General features: G+C 24.6%; 1 non-coding gene across 1 annotated transcript; it reads left to right on the top strand.

The window, feature by feature from the left end:
- The first annotated feature begins 4,287 nt into the window (after positions 1-4,287).
- Positions 4,288-4,359, top strand: Trnah-gug (transfer RNA histidin (anticodon GUG)). Its single transcript has one exon. It is a non-coding gene; the product is annotated as a tRNA-His (tRNA).
- The last annotated feature ends 12,048 nt before the right edge of the window (positions 4,360-16,407 follow it).

Here is a 16,407-nt window from a genome sequence, read left to right on the forward strand (position 1 = left end):
CTATAACTTATTGAAAAGTGTATTGATCAATATAATTTTTTTATGGGAAATACTATTTTTTAATAATCCCTTTTTCATTCGACATACTTTATCTTAATCAGGATATTAATAAGGAACTAGCAGTTTATGAAGCTTTTGGAATAATCCACCAATTTTTTAAAATTAAACACTATCTAAAGATTTGCATCGAAGCGTTTTTTTTTGATAGTGATTTTAATCACTGTCAGATATCATTATACTTGATCCAACTATGCCACGTCACCACTGTGCCGCGACCCCCTGTGCTGGGTTTTTTTTTATTAAGTTTAATGTCTGTTTTCACCATGAAGATAAAATAAAGTCCGAAATTTTTTTTTACCATTATAAAGTATATTACATTAACTTTAATTTAAGATATATATAAAAGTTCAGACCTTCCAGAACACTTTCAAAAGTTAAGTTGAAAAAGTTCTACTTTCTATACGCATTTTAATGTTTTGAATCCCTCCTGTATTAAGGGAATTGGTCCGATTTAAAAAAAAAGTATGTCGAATAAAAGATTTATATAAATACTACTTCTCATAAAAAAATTGTAATGATCCATACATTTTTCAAAAAGTTATAGCATAATAAAGTTAAAAATGGAAAATACAAAATCGAACATTTTCACACAAAAATAGCATTCCGGTAGCCATTTTCAGCCTGAAGATAAAATAAAGTCCGCATTTTTTTTTTCATGATAAAGTATATTACATTAGCTTTAATTTAAGGTATATATAAAAGTGTCAGACTTCACGTAACACTTTCAAAAGTTAATTTTTTGTGAAAAAGTTATCATTTTAAATCCCTTCCTGTGAGCAGGTAAAAAGACAGATTTATAAAAAAAATATACCAAATGAAAGATAATGATATCATGCATCTATATAAAAAAAAATTATATTGATATGTTCATTTTTAAAAAAGTTACGGCAGTTTTTAGTAAAAAAAATTGAAAAAATTTCGAAAATTAGCGATTTTTAAAATTGTAATTTTTTTGGAGGTTTCCCCCATTTACGAGGGACGAGGGGAATTTTTTCAATTTTTGAGGGTAATGTCTTCGATTAGATACGATTTGTGATCTTTTGACGTATCATTGAAAGAAATCGGTTGGGTGAGAGCTGAGAAAAAGTGGTAACAGACACAAAAAAAAAAAACACATCTTAGTAAAACCAATACCTTCTCAGCTTCGCATCGAAGCTAAAATAACCGACCCATAACTATTGAAAACATTTAAAAATATAATACACTATTAGTTTATACTACTCATCACTAGATAGCACTAAAATATTATTAAGAAAGAATAATTACAAAAAAATATAGTTTACTTCCAAACAAATATCAATGAAATGCTGTAAGTATAATATGATGCTATAAAATATATTATAAAAAAAAATATCGTAGTATGTAATTTTTATCTAAAAGAAAAATTTTAAAGTGAATTTTGATTGTCAAATCTTTTAATTTAAGTATGTTTATTAAATGATGTTTTATTTATTTTTTCTTATTATAAAATAAAACGTCAATTAATTATTTTAAACATTTGAATTTTTTTTTCAAATTATTCTGTTTTAATAAGATATCTATCCTAACTTTAAATATTTATTTTGAATAAACGCAGCGCCCGGTGGTATTCACGCAGGTTCGTTAACGTTAGTTGTTTTAATTTGTCTTAAGTCAGATTATGTCGAAGAAAAGGATTAAGGTGAGGGACTCTATGAATGAATTTTAAAATAAATAATTATAACAATTAAATTTATTATACATGACTCATAAAATCTATACACCAATGTAGATAAGGAACACACTTAATACTAATGCCACAATGGCGCTGATATAAACAAATAATAAATGTGAGTTAGTCTTAAAAAGAAGACAAACAAGCATCTTATGGGCTAACTGATGAAACGGCTAATGATATATTGAGAGGATTAATTGAAGTTGAATACAAGTAGCTGACCAACGTGTACAATATACTGTGAACGGTACTGTGATGTATATATATCTATATATACATCACAGTACTCAGAAAATATATAGATCCAATGGTGATTTACTGAGCGTACAAGGGTGCGACAAACGCAAAGGTGATATTTTACTTATACAATAAAACAAATACAAAACTACTACTAGCTTACATAGATTTATATTTTATAGCTAAAATGCGCTAAGATGGCGGCGACAATGCAGACATTAAGAGAACACCGACAACAAATCGGTATAGCACAACGATAGCATAAATAATCACAACACTGTTTCTCGACAGCACTTTTGACCGATGTGTATGCAACATATTTTTAGTGTTTAATATTTGTCTTGATGATTATTGTGCCGTATCCATTCAAGGCGTCAGCACCGGGACACATTGTCCACCACAATATCGTTTTGATAAAAATTTTACATAAATATTTTAGAATCTTGTTTTGACCAGATCAGAGGAAGATTTAAGAAATATTGGTGTCGATCTCTCAAAAAAATACTTATTCAACAAAAATAAACAAATAAATAAGAACAGATTATTAAGTTATATTTCTAATAAAAAATATAGCGTTTAGAATCTTTTACATATAAAATCAGTCATAGATTTTGTGTAATGAAGTCTTATTATTTAAAATTTGAATCGTTTTTCGTAAATAATTATATAGACTATAAAAAACGTAGTGTGAAACGTATACTCAGTGCATTTAATATTAAGAATCAACGTTGAACTACTTAAAATATACTACGTGATATAGGATAAAAGGTAAGTACATTTTAATCTAAGCTTTCGAACCACAAGCAATCTATAGCGTAATAAACCATTAAGATAAATTATAAAATTTTAAGAGATATTTAACTTTATTTATTAAATATTAATCAACCCCCGAGATATCAAGCTTATCCCTTTTTAATAATTATTATCTTTCACTATTTTTACCCTTTTTATAACCCCTAAATTTTTACTTTTATATATTTTTATTTTTGATTTACGACACGTCGAAAAACTTCATGAAATGTATTATTATCAATGCCGTTGATGAACATCAAAATTATTTTATAACAAATAAATGGAGATTCATATGTAACTAACAAAATTCAAAAATAAAAAATTTTAATTAAGTGAATAGCGTATAAATAATCATCTTGTATAGGTGTAATTAGGTGTTATTGCGAGCGCAGCGAGTGGCTTTTGTATAGAGTATTATGTATGCAAAATATTTCACGGACAGAATATTACATTTAGTGCTCATGTTAAACAGGGGTGCCAAATGTATGATTGCTATTGGGTGTCAATGACAGTTAGCACAGCACTGTCAAGTAACCTTAATATTTTAACCCCTATTTTGTTGATATGAAATAGATTTGTTGAAAATGTTATTCCTTCAGTTATGAGACATTCATTGTATAAACGATAAAGTAATAACATTAAGACTTTTCTTTTATTAAAAATCATTGTTTAAGGTCATTTCCAGTTAACCTTTGTTCTCTAATATTCATTATTATGTAATGCACGCTTAAAAATTAGATAATATTAGTAAATAATGATACATTCATAAAGTGATCAAATCAAAATTCTATAGAAATGGGACAAGTATTCAAAAAAAAAAAACTAGAGGAAGAAGGGTATCCCTCACCATAAAATAGTACCTATAGGAGTGGTTAATCTCCCTTAATAATTGGTTTTGCGTACAACTTCATTTCTTCATACAAAAAATAGACATTAAAAAAAAAAATCATAATCAAAATAGGATAAAAAATAAAACTCAAAATAATTATGAACATTTTTTATTGATGAAAATAAAAATGTTATACGTCGATATCTCGTTATCAGTTGTAACCTTTTGGGTTTTATTTCTAAGAATGTTGGGTTACATATAGCCGACTGAGAGTCAAGATCATAACATGATAACTAATATCTAGGTCTCTAGGATAATAAGTAATAACACAATATAGCTTATAAAAACTGTACAAAATAATCTGATATAATCTAATGAAACATAACAATATACACACCATAATTAAAAATAAAAAAAGTAACTATAATTTGGAATCTGGACAAAAGCCGGACGTCGATTAAAAGTCGGTACATTTTACTGCCCCGATTTGATCACCATATTTAGGGGAAATCATGCTTGAAAATCAGAACGTCTGGTCACACTAAACATACACATTATAATGGATTACTGATTTAACGACTTTAATAAGTCGTATAAGGTAAAAAAAAGTATAATGAATTGAGTGTTATATAAATAATTTACTTAAATAAAGTGAAAAATCCTCTCTTCACTAACAGCCGTGATCGTCTAGTGGTTAGGACATTGCGTTGTGGCCGCAATAACCCAGGTTCGAATCCTGGTCACGGCACAAGAATTTTTGCATTTTTTAAATCTATTTATTTAATAAATTCACATTTTTATTTTAGTTATTAAAACATAAGATTACTTAGAAAAACTTAACTAAAATCAATGCAACAAATATTCTTTTATAGTGTTTATGAAATACTTCAGTAATGTTTTCAATGAAAAACGCTTACTTTATTTTGTATGAATTAAAACAATAATAAATTTGTATTTCTAAAAACTAATAACACTTTATCCACTTGAAGTTTATTGAAGGTCAATTTCAAAATAATTTATCCTTCACAAGTTTACCTTTAATAATATAACTTTATTATACTAATTTGTTATGCTTTCTTATTTGATGATATTGAAGAAATACAATGAAATAGTAATATAGTTCCATCAATTTTGTAATAATAAACCACTTATTAAATTACCACAGACAGTTGTATCGATACATTAATAAAAACATTTGTCTATACAAGTTTTATCCTCATTCAAAATATTCTTAACAAAAATTCCTACTAAAATGTTTTGAAATGCTTATTTCAAGTCGGTACTATATCTAAAAGTGTAGGACTAAAATGTATCACTTACTCAAAATATTCCAAATTCAGTCAGTACGCCAGAAAAATATTATCGAGGAAGAGATCATTAGGTAAAACTACAATTTTCTTAGGTAGTTATTATTAAATAAAACTCGTTAAAAGATTGATAATTTCATAGTCATGAATGTAGAGAAAANCTTAAAAGATTGATAATTTCATAAATATTTAACTTATAGTCATGAATGTAGAGAAAATCAAATTTAAATTAATCAATGTAGGAATTTTAAACTTGTTGATTTGGAAACTGATTTATTGTAGAATATTCTGAAATATACCTAACTGGTTAATGCAATTTAAAACTTGTAAACTCAATACATTATAATATTGAGCTGTAAATATAAAGGTTTTGTTAAAAAAGAAGGTATATATATATATATTTTTACTTTATCATCTCTTAAAAGAATAGTTGTGCATATCCATATAATACAGTAGCAATTGAAAGTTTATTCTTTAAATCACTTGACAACTAATGCATATATTAATATTTTATTTAATATTTTGTGTTTTTAAATAAAATATTTTTTTTAACACAAGACGTATAAGTCAGCCCTAATAGTGTAACTACCTCCTTTGTGCAACAAACCTTTAATTAAAAAATCTTAACACAATTAAGACTTTAAGTGAATTAACTTTATTTAGGTATCATAAGTTAAATTAAAATTAAACCATAAATAGGTACATTTTAAACAAATGGTCGAAAGGTCTAACTTATTTCCTCTCCGCCTTAAAATTTTTCTCTATTTAATTTTCATAATTTTTGGAGTCTGTGGTAGAATTGGGAGGGCTAAGCTCTTTCTAAATTCCCTTAAATATCCTAATGAACTACATCAAAATCTTAATATGAATAATTATTTAGGGTTAGTAATTTTAGAAACAAATCATTTTTCATTAATAGTTGGCAGTTAATAGAGAAGTTAATTTAATAAAATAATGACACCCAAATACTCACTGAATTATTAATGAACTAAAATATTTTTTAATAAATGTACTCAAATATATATATATATATATAACATAACCCTAAAATATTGATTTTAAATAATTATTCAGTGCGTATTCTTTGTATTTTATTAATTTATACGAGTTTTCTTTTCGTACAGCAAAAAGTACTTAATTCAATTTACAGTAAGCAAATTATATAACTTGTTACATTAATAAAAGCTATTATAAATTCAAAACAAAAATTAATGAGTTATGAAGAAATATGATTGAATGGATAAATGAAAACAACGACAGTTGATGTCGTTTTTAGTTGAAATGAATATTTATTTATTTATCTAATTTATAAAATGAATTTCAAACTTTTAAATAATAATAACCAAAAACTATGTAATATTATGTTTGACATAAATATTTACAAAAGTATAATATTTGTTATTTTAATCTTAAGAATTATCTTATAATACAATACATTAACGGTTATTGTAACATATAGATAAGAAAAATATAATAATTATTTAGAAGTACAAAAACATATTATTTCTTTGTGATGATAAATTGGAATTTTTAAATTCAAATCAAATAGCAATTACAGCTAAACTATCTATTGAACAACAATGATACCGAAGAGGAAAATTTTCAATAAAATTGATAAATAATATAATTATAGTAAAATTTTACTTAGTAATCTTCTAGTAATAATGAGCCAAACAAACTATTATGATTGTTATGGAAATTATCGACATTTAAGTTATGATTAGAGTTAGACTACAATGCTAAAAAACAGGAGTTTTAATAATTGTGACAGTCCAGATCGGTCCAAAAAATATTTATGTAATATTTGTATTGCTCCACAAAAAGAATTGATGGTTAAAAAAGAAGTTTAAAATCAATTTTACAAACCAAAATAAATTAAGCAAAGCGGCTCTCAATGCTCTATTAAAAGTGGCCCAAAGGCAATTTCCTCCGCGACCAATCCTCTTCTGGTTATGATAATCATTTAATACACAGATAAAATATAATAATAATACTTAAATATTTTTTATGCATTATTTTATATATTGTATTTAAGTTATTTTAAGTCCTTTGAATACTGAATTTTTCATAAAATATATTTACCCAAGTCTAAGTGAAATATAATAAAGAGTAGTAATAATAGTAGAGCAAAAAAAATTTTTTTAAGATTACTATTTTATTTAACTATATTTTATATTTAAATATTTTAAAAATATTTAACTTAAAAAACCACCAAATATTATTCAAAAAACTGCTTATACGCATTTCGAATATGGTATTTTTATTGGAGAACTAAACATAATTTTGTGATTATGTCATATAAATATTTATACGACCTGTAGCTATTGACTGATATTGGAAAATGATTTTCTAAACTTAACAATTTTTCTTGAAGTTTTGGGAAATTTATGAAACCAAAAATTGTAGAGTACTCAAAACAAAGATAAATACATAGTAAAGATGCAGACTTATATAATTTATTGTTATTTAATAATACCCAAACATAAATAATTATTTTTAACATACTATTATATTTCTGTTTTGCATAATTATACAATAAAATATTTTAAACGGAATACAAATTATAGAAGCTGAAATCATTTTATAATAAAATGCACATCAAAAAATAATTTTTAAATGATATTACATAAAATTGTTTTTAACAAATTTAAAATATGATAAAATTTAGATAGATGGTTGATTAAAAACAAATAAATTTATTAATCCGTTGGTTCGTTGATATCTTTCGCTAGGCTGTGTTAACATTTTAAGACGAAGACATCCTTTCACACATTGCAATTCTTTGTGCTTCGTTCTAAGGAAAACAATCAATATTTCATTAATTAATTAATGATCAATGATCGTTTTATTTCGATTGGAATGTTAGGAAATAATGACATATATAAATTCCTTCTCTCATTAAAAACTCTCAAGGAAGTCACTAATTTGTTTGACTAGTAACTTTATTTAAAAGTATTAATAGTTTTTGAACCTTACCGTTTATTAAACAATAATAGTCCATTTTTATGTGTATATATTTAACTTCACTTAGATTTTTACATGAAATGATAATTTTTGTCTTTTAAAAAATAACAAAATTATTTTTAAAAAATGGATAATAATAATTACAATAAACACATCGTGAAGAAATGACTGCCTATATAGAGAAAATTAGAAAATTCACGATCTTGGTTTTAAATAATCTAATTTATTGACAAAAAGATTAAACACGTATTTTTAATTTTATTTAAAATTAACTTTATATTACATATTATAATTTATAAAGTAAACTACTTTCCAATAGTAAAAATAAGTTCAAATATACAACACATGCTATTATACAGTATTGTATGATGGGTTAATAATTTTTTAATTTTTAAGAATATATATAATATACATACGAAATATCTTATGAGTTATCTTATACATTTAAGCAAATTCAAATTTACCTGAACTAGTTTGTATAAGTAGATAAGTGTGTCCATTGACTTGCATTCGTCCGTAACGGAAGAGGCTACTACCGGTACGCTTCTTTTACCTTGTCCCCAAGTTGGAGTGAAGTTTACTTGGGCAATAACAAAGCATGCACATAACAGAAACACAGCGACTACTAGAACGGAACGCATGTTTTTCTATTAAATAAAAATACTATTGACAAATAAATAATTTAGAACTATTAAGTGACAGTTAACGTTTAAGAGCAAATAAATGGCGGTGAAGTATTCGGCGTTTAAAATTTGTAGAACTGACTTATAAAGGATGTCGAGTCGAAGTGATTGTTTTCGCTTTAAGCCTATCTTTTATACACTTAACGCCCACTTGTTGGTCAAGAGGCGGAAACCCAAAGAAACACTGGCGCACATTTATTGATACCAATTTGCAAAATAGTAGATCTAATGCAATTGTTATTTAGTCAAATACAAAATGTAAAACAAAAAAAAAATCAACTTTTCCCATTTCATTTTTATTTAAGACTACTCCCTAGTATTCACATAATTTGAATAAAACATAAAATTTTCTTTTATTTATTAAATCACTTTCAAGTTAAAATCTCACTTCGTAAAATAATATTATATCGTTATTGCAAAAAAAGTGTAAGCATAAGTGCGTCTTAAACAAAATGTGCCATTGTTAAGGTACTATATTTAAAAATATTTCCATAAAAAAATCGCAAGTAGTACTATTTTTTTTTTTAATCAAAGATGATCATTTTGTCACAACCGTCAACTTGCTCCGTTTTTTTCCTAAATCAAAGTAATAATTTTTAAGTCTTCAGCCATCTCCTTAACTACGTTGCTATTTTTCATGACTGATAATGTATGTGAACGATTTAATATCAATTACAAATAATAATTAGCCAGAATAAAATAATAACCTGGTCAAAGTCCTTAACTCTAGTAAATAATATTACTTCAAATTAATATCATAGTTTTACCTAGTACCACTTAAGAATTATCCTATGGTATTAAAACTTAATCACTTTAAGACATAAATACGTGTTATGGGTTTAGGTTTGAAATATTAAAGAATGAAAAATACAATTTTTATAATGGATATTTTCCAATTTTGTGAACGTTGTACTCTTTAGAGAACCATATAGGTAACATAGTTTACGGTTTTAATGAAAATAATAGTCATATTAAACCATACAACTGAATTGGATTCAAATCGCAAATTCGTTTTATAAGTGTTTATGGTGATAATATGTAAAATTTGTACATAATGTTTTCTTTACATGCATTGCAGGCCAACAAGTGGAAAAAGTTTAATGCGGTTTATTTTCTTCCATAATACATTGTTTGCGAAAAAGATTTACCCAATAAATATTTATTGCTATACGTGTTTAATTTTACTCGTTTTTAATTATTTATTTTTACTATTCTAAGAATTTTTATAATGCAGTATAGTTTCAAATAAGTTAAATGTTTTATATCAGAAATGAAAATTTATACAATCACACTATGATTTTATTTTCTTTCAGCATATTTAAAGTAATCTTAATACATTTTATTTTTTACTAAAAACATTTTCGATTTACATACAATAAGTATACCATTTTCATAACTGATAAATAAAAACGAATAAAAGATAAAAGTAAAAAGAAATCGTTATTAAATTTTCTTTTATATTTTAATCTTCTAAATATAGAAGAACTACCGTACTTATTAGCACAACACAAAAAAATGATATTTCGAAATATTTAACTTTCCATATAAGTTGTGTTATGTCACATATTAAATATGATATTTTGATTGAGCTTAAGTCAAATTTCTTAGGCTTAGATAGTTTTATTTTTCTACAATTTTTAACCAATTCCAGTAATACTAAAATACCACAAATTATGAATAATTCCTTTTCTTTCCAGTATACTGGAATATCACCCTATTTGTGGAATGTAATGTTAAAACGATATGTTTTGTGAAGCAAGTTACCGGAAAATTCATGTAATTACTAATTAAGTTATTCTAAATAGAACTATAATAGTATACGCCATTATGTAATACATGTAACTATATTTATTAAGTTATTCAAACTAGATAATTATTGTTGTCAAAAAATTTTAGTCTTTTTTTATTTTATTTTTAGTCTATATTTTATTCAGATTAATATCTTTAATGTCGATTAAAAATATTTTAACATTAATACCATAAGTTATAAAAAGTTCATTCAAAAATTTTAATCTTTAGGCGATAGTTATAAACAATTTTATTATCCCTTAGATTTTAGTTAAATTTACATCAATAAACCCCAGTCGTCTTAATACCCAAGGTGGTGTTTTAAGTTTTTTTTATGTTTTCATTCAAAATACAAGGTGATAAACAAGATAAAAAAAAAAATTTTAAAGGTCGCATCAATAGTTTTGGTGCAGTTACAAGTTATTTTATTGTTCAGGATGGTGGTAAATGGCCTTGTCTATAGTTATCTATAACATATTGACGAATTACATTTTCTTTAAATATAATGCAACATTCTTATGTTGGGCTAAAAGATTGCTCAAGCTGTTATTTCATTATTTTGTACGGAAACTTTTAAGGATTCATGAAAGCAAATAAAGATCAATAACAAATGTATAGTTTTAAAGGGGTGTTGAGTATAATGTTCAATCTACGAGCGTTGAAAGATATCTAAAATCTAAATTTATTTTGCAATTGAATATTTTAATTTGATTTACTAAACTATTAAATTAACAAGAAACTGTATTGCAATAATAAATTAATACATTTGCAGGAATTTAAAAGCCTATGAAGCTTTATAAAACTCGTGACGTCTATAGGCTATATTTTTAAATTTTTTGTCAGATTTTTTTTGTCAGACAGAGGGGTTGACATAATGTGGTTAAAATCTTTTTTTATTAAAATCTTATTAGAAGCGAAAATGCCACAAGAATGGAGAAGTAGTGTTGTGGTGCTGATATTTAATGGCAGGGGAGATATACAAGATTATCGAAATTATAAAGGCGCTTATGAGTCATAGTTTGAAGATTTGCAAAAAAGTAATGGACGAAAGAATAAGAGGAGAAACATCAGTAACAGGTACTACATAGTTGCCCACTAACTATAGTTACTCAAATTATAAAACACAGTTTGGTATTACATAGATATTTAACATTTTTATGATTCCGTTCAAAAATATATACTATAATAAATATTAAATACAGAATATGGTATAACACATTTTTTTAAATTTTATAAAATTATAATTTGTATAAAATAATTCAAGAAAACGGGATGTTAGTACCAATGGCAGTGATCATTGTATCTAAGACCCAAAAGCTAAATGTCGACCGACATAATACTAAAAAGATTATGATTATTAAGTATTGTTATTTTTTCTTCATTATTTTAATATTTAATTGATTTGAAAAAAATGAGCGAGTCATTTCCAAAGCTGGTAAACTCTTCAACTTTTTACAGCTGTTTTTAAAAGTAAACCTATACACGAATAAAAAACACTCTTTAGAGTAGGGACGTAATTAGGGTTTATTAAAAGGTGGATAAACATAAGAAAATTTTTTACTTTCTCTTCCAAATGAAAATAATATAGGATCTGAGCCACATAATTATTTTTGTCGCTGGAATGTGATATGATTCATCCATGACTAAGCCAATGTTTTATAGATTGAATATTTTAATATTTATTACTAAAACTTGAATGCGCAATTAAAATTGTTTTATTTATATCATACATTTAAATGATCTCAATAAATCAAAATAAAAACTAATTTTTGAATATTTTTATTCTTACTACATATAACACAAACCATATGTTATATGGTAGGCTTGAAATATATTCCAAATTTTTTTCGGGAGGAGAAGGGACAGTAGAATTTTTCATAATTTGATAATTAATATAAAGTTTGATGATTCTTTTATATTTTTTCTCAAATAATGTTTGAAACAACATTTTTGGTAAAAAAAATTGGTAATTATTTAAATTTTGGATGTGGAGCACCTCTGAACCATAAAAAAACTCCTAATATGGTGTGATTTTTGAAATAAATAAAATTTTATAAGTCATACTGATAAAACTAGAATACGTCAAAGAAACCTTTAAAAATTCGTTAAACACCACAACACTCATATGCGTCACTACTATCCTAATCGTTTACAAAGCAATAAAACTAATGATGTATTTTCTTATTGAAACCATAAAGATTCTAGGGAAATCGTAATTTTATGTTAATTAAGTAAAAAAACTTATGGTTAAAATTTTTTTCAAGTAACTCAATATTATTTTTAGAAACATTAAATAAAATAAAATGAATGAATTGGTGTAATTAAGGGTGGTCACAATTAGATATCTCATTTGATAAGTTAGATATCATTTGGTCATTTTTACGGATAATTTATAAAAAATTATAAAGTAGTTATTACTTTTATGGCAAACGTGTATAAAAATTGAAGGGCCTGATACAAAATTTTTAAGTAAACAATTTGTTGTTAATTATTAATTGAAGGTTTTACATGGAATTTTAATCAGATTCAAAAATATACTTTTATTATTTCATTTTTCGTGTTAATTTCAAATCAGCAGTTATATTTTTTCAATCACCATTAATTTTTGATATTATTACTAATTAGTTAAAAACTATATGCTAACTATAAGCAATAGAGTTTTGAATATTTAAAATTGTATCATCTATTTAAATACCAAGAGTTATAATAGAAATGATTAATATTTCTTTTAAAATGATGTATTACGATATAAATACAACAAATATAATAAATGATATTAACGAATTTTTGGGTTTTTTTCATAAATTTATTGTTAATAGTAGTTTTTAACCATACATCAATCTAAACAATACTATTTTTGAAATCATCATAAAATTTTGTATTTAATCATGTCAATTTTAAACTTGCAAGTTTAACTAAAAAAAGTTAAAAGTTCAACATTTTTAAATTATAAACTTTATAAAAATCATCTTTTAAAAAAGACCAAAAAAATAGGTTAAACATGAAATTTTGTACGGATTATTTTAATATATTAAAAATAAAAATAAAAATCAATTTTTAAATATAAATACTCGATCTTATAAAATAGTAATAATGTCAAAAAAAAAGGCGATGGAAAAAATCTAATTAAAGATATTTAATCTAAATTAGATAAAAATCAAACGAATTTTGCATTTTTTCCACCTCAAAAAGAATTAAGAAAGAAATCCAAAAAAACCATTCAACGGACGAATTCCAACGACGTACCTCGAGCATTATATACTAAAGTGGGACGACACAGCAACCGTATATCACACCTGTGATTAGATATAAAGGACAATTTAAACTAATTCGAAAATTCTAAGTAATTTCTTTTAACGTAGGAGGCAATATATTCAAAATAAATTTAAATTTATATTCAATTTAAGTTAAATTCATGTAACATTTATAAAAATTGGTGGACTTATTGTAACCCTTGTAAGGTATTTTAATATAAATATGATAGAGAAATATAAAATCAAAAGTATTAAATCGAGAATTTTCACACAAAAATAGCATATTTTTTACTATAGTAGCCATTTTCATCATGAAAACAATATAAAGTTCGACCTTTTTTTTTTATATTAAAATATATTACATAAGCTTTAATTTAAGATTTATATAAAAATGTCAAACTTTCTGTAACACTTTCAAAAATTAATTTGAAAAAGTTCATTTTTTGTGAAAAAGTTGTCATTTTAAAAATCCTCCTGTGGGTAGCTAAAAGGTCAGATTTAAAAAAAATATAGATACCAAATAATAGGTAAATACCTAATGTATCTATAAATAAAAATTTTGATTTTAATCCATATATTTTTGGAAAATATATATGGTAGTTTTAAGTAAAAATAGTTTAAAAAATGTCGAAAATTACCGATTTTTAAAATTTTAATTTTATTTGGGGATTTCCTCCATTTACAGGGGACGAGGGAATTGTTTTCAATTTTTGAGGGTAATGTCTCCGACTTTATACGATGTGTGATATTTTGACACATTGTTCATCAAAATCAGTCCAGTGAAAGCTGACAATAAGTGGTAACAAACACAAAAAATAAAAAACCCAGCATAGAGGGGTCTGCGACCCCTCTATGCTGGGTTTTTTATGGTGACGTAGCATAGTTGGATCAAGTATGATATCTGACAGTGATTAAAATCACTATAAAAAACGCTTCGATGCAAATCTTTAGATAGTGTTTAATTTTAAAAAATTGTTGGATTATTCCAAAAGCTACATGATCTGCTAGTTCCTTATTAATATCCTGATTAAGATAAAGTATGTCGAATGAAAAAGGGATTAAAAAATATTATTTCTCTTAAAAAAATAGTATTGATCCATATATTTTTCAAAAAGTTATAGCATAATAAAGTTAAAAGTGTAAAAAATAAAATCGAGAATTTTCACACAAAAATAGCATTCGGTAGCCATTTTCACCTGAAGACAAAATAAAGTCCGAAATTTTTTTTTTACATAATAAAGTAGATTACATTAGCTTTAATTTAAGGTATATATAAAAGTGTCAGACTTCACGGAACACTTTCAAAAATTAATTTTTTGTGAAAAAGTTATCATTTTAAATCCCTCCCTGTGGGCAGGTAAAAAGACAGATTTATAAAAAAAATATACCAAATGATAGGTAAGGACATCATGCATCTATATAAAAAATTTTTTATTGATTTGGTTATTTTTAAAAAAGTTATGACAGTTTTTAGTAAAAAAAATTTCAAAAATTAGCGATTTTTAAAATTGTAATTTTTTTGGAGGTTTCCCCCATTTACGGGGGACGAGGGGAATTTTTTCAATTTTTGAGGGTAATGTCTTCGACTAGATACGATTTGTGATCTTTTGACGTATCATTGAAAGAAATCGATTCGGTGAGAGCTGAGAAAAAGTGGTGACACAAAAAAAACACATCATAGTAAAACCAATACCTTCTCAGCTTCGCATCGAAACTAAAATAACATAGAAAAATTATTGCAAGCGTATACTGAATTAAATTAGTGTAGTCATGAATTATTCCTATTAAACATGACTTTACAGTGATAACGGATGTTTGAATATGTATATAAACTTTGATGTCAGATAACTGAAGTTAAACTATACTTAATTTTTCTTCATTAGTTATTTGAAAATAACATTTTTAAAATATTATTGTAGATTGGCCCACTGGGTCTAATGTACAAAAATATATACAGTATTAAGAAAAAATGTTTAGAAAATAAATAAAATTTGATAATACAGTTATATATATTAAAATGGATAGTCATTGTTCAATTTTATTTATAAATAAATAATACATGATGATAGGTATAGATACAAAATAGTGTTAAAATTACACATTATAAATTGTTTACATAACACATAAACAATACAACTTATTAATAATTTTTGTCATTANTACATAACACATAAACAATACAACTTATTAATAATTTTTGTCATTAAATAACTAAAAATGTTTGCATATAAATGTCCTACAATTACAAAATATTACGTTATATTTTTCAGTCATTTTTATTTGCATAAATTTGCATTTTGACAATAATATAATTGCTTTTGAATAAAATAAATTTTAATACAAAAGAACAATAAAATTTCGTCCATTCTTTTAAAAATTTTCATAAATACATTCTAATAAAGTATATTTATATATATCACAAATGGCATCAATATAAAATAATAATAGTACATTTAAAACTAACTACTAATCTATCAGGGAAAATCAATTTAGTGAATTAGTTCTTTTAAATTGAAAAAGGTAAATAAAAATAATTTTTATCAAAAGTATTTTTGAAAAGCACATTTTAAGTATTATAGTAATGAACAGCTTTATTCTTTATCATAACATTAGATTTATAAAAAAAAGAACTATAATATAAACCAACAAAATAATATAAAGAAAATAACATGAAATTTTCTTAACAAAAAAAATTGTATATAATTGTATAAGTTATCAATATTATTTAACAAATGGTTACAATCTACATTGGTGTGAGTATTTTGTACTAAAATTATTAAATATAAATAGTACATTTTAT

This window comes from Daktulosphaira vitifoliae, unplaced genomic scaffold, assembly GCF_025091365.1.
Source record: "Daktulosphaira vitifoliae isolate Bord-2020 unplaced genomic scaffold, ASM2509136v1 Scaffold_197, whole genome shotgun sequence".
Classification (NCBI taxonomy): domain Eukaryota; kingdom Metazoa; phylum Arthropoda; class Insecta; order Hemiptera; family Phylloxeridae; genus Daktulosphaira; species Daktulosphaira vitifoliae.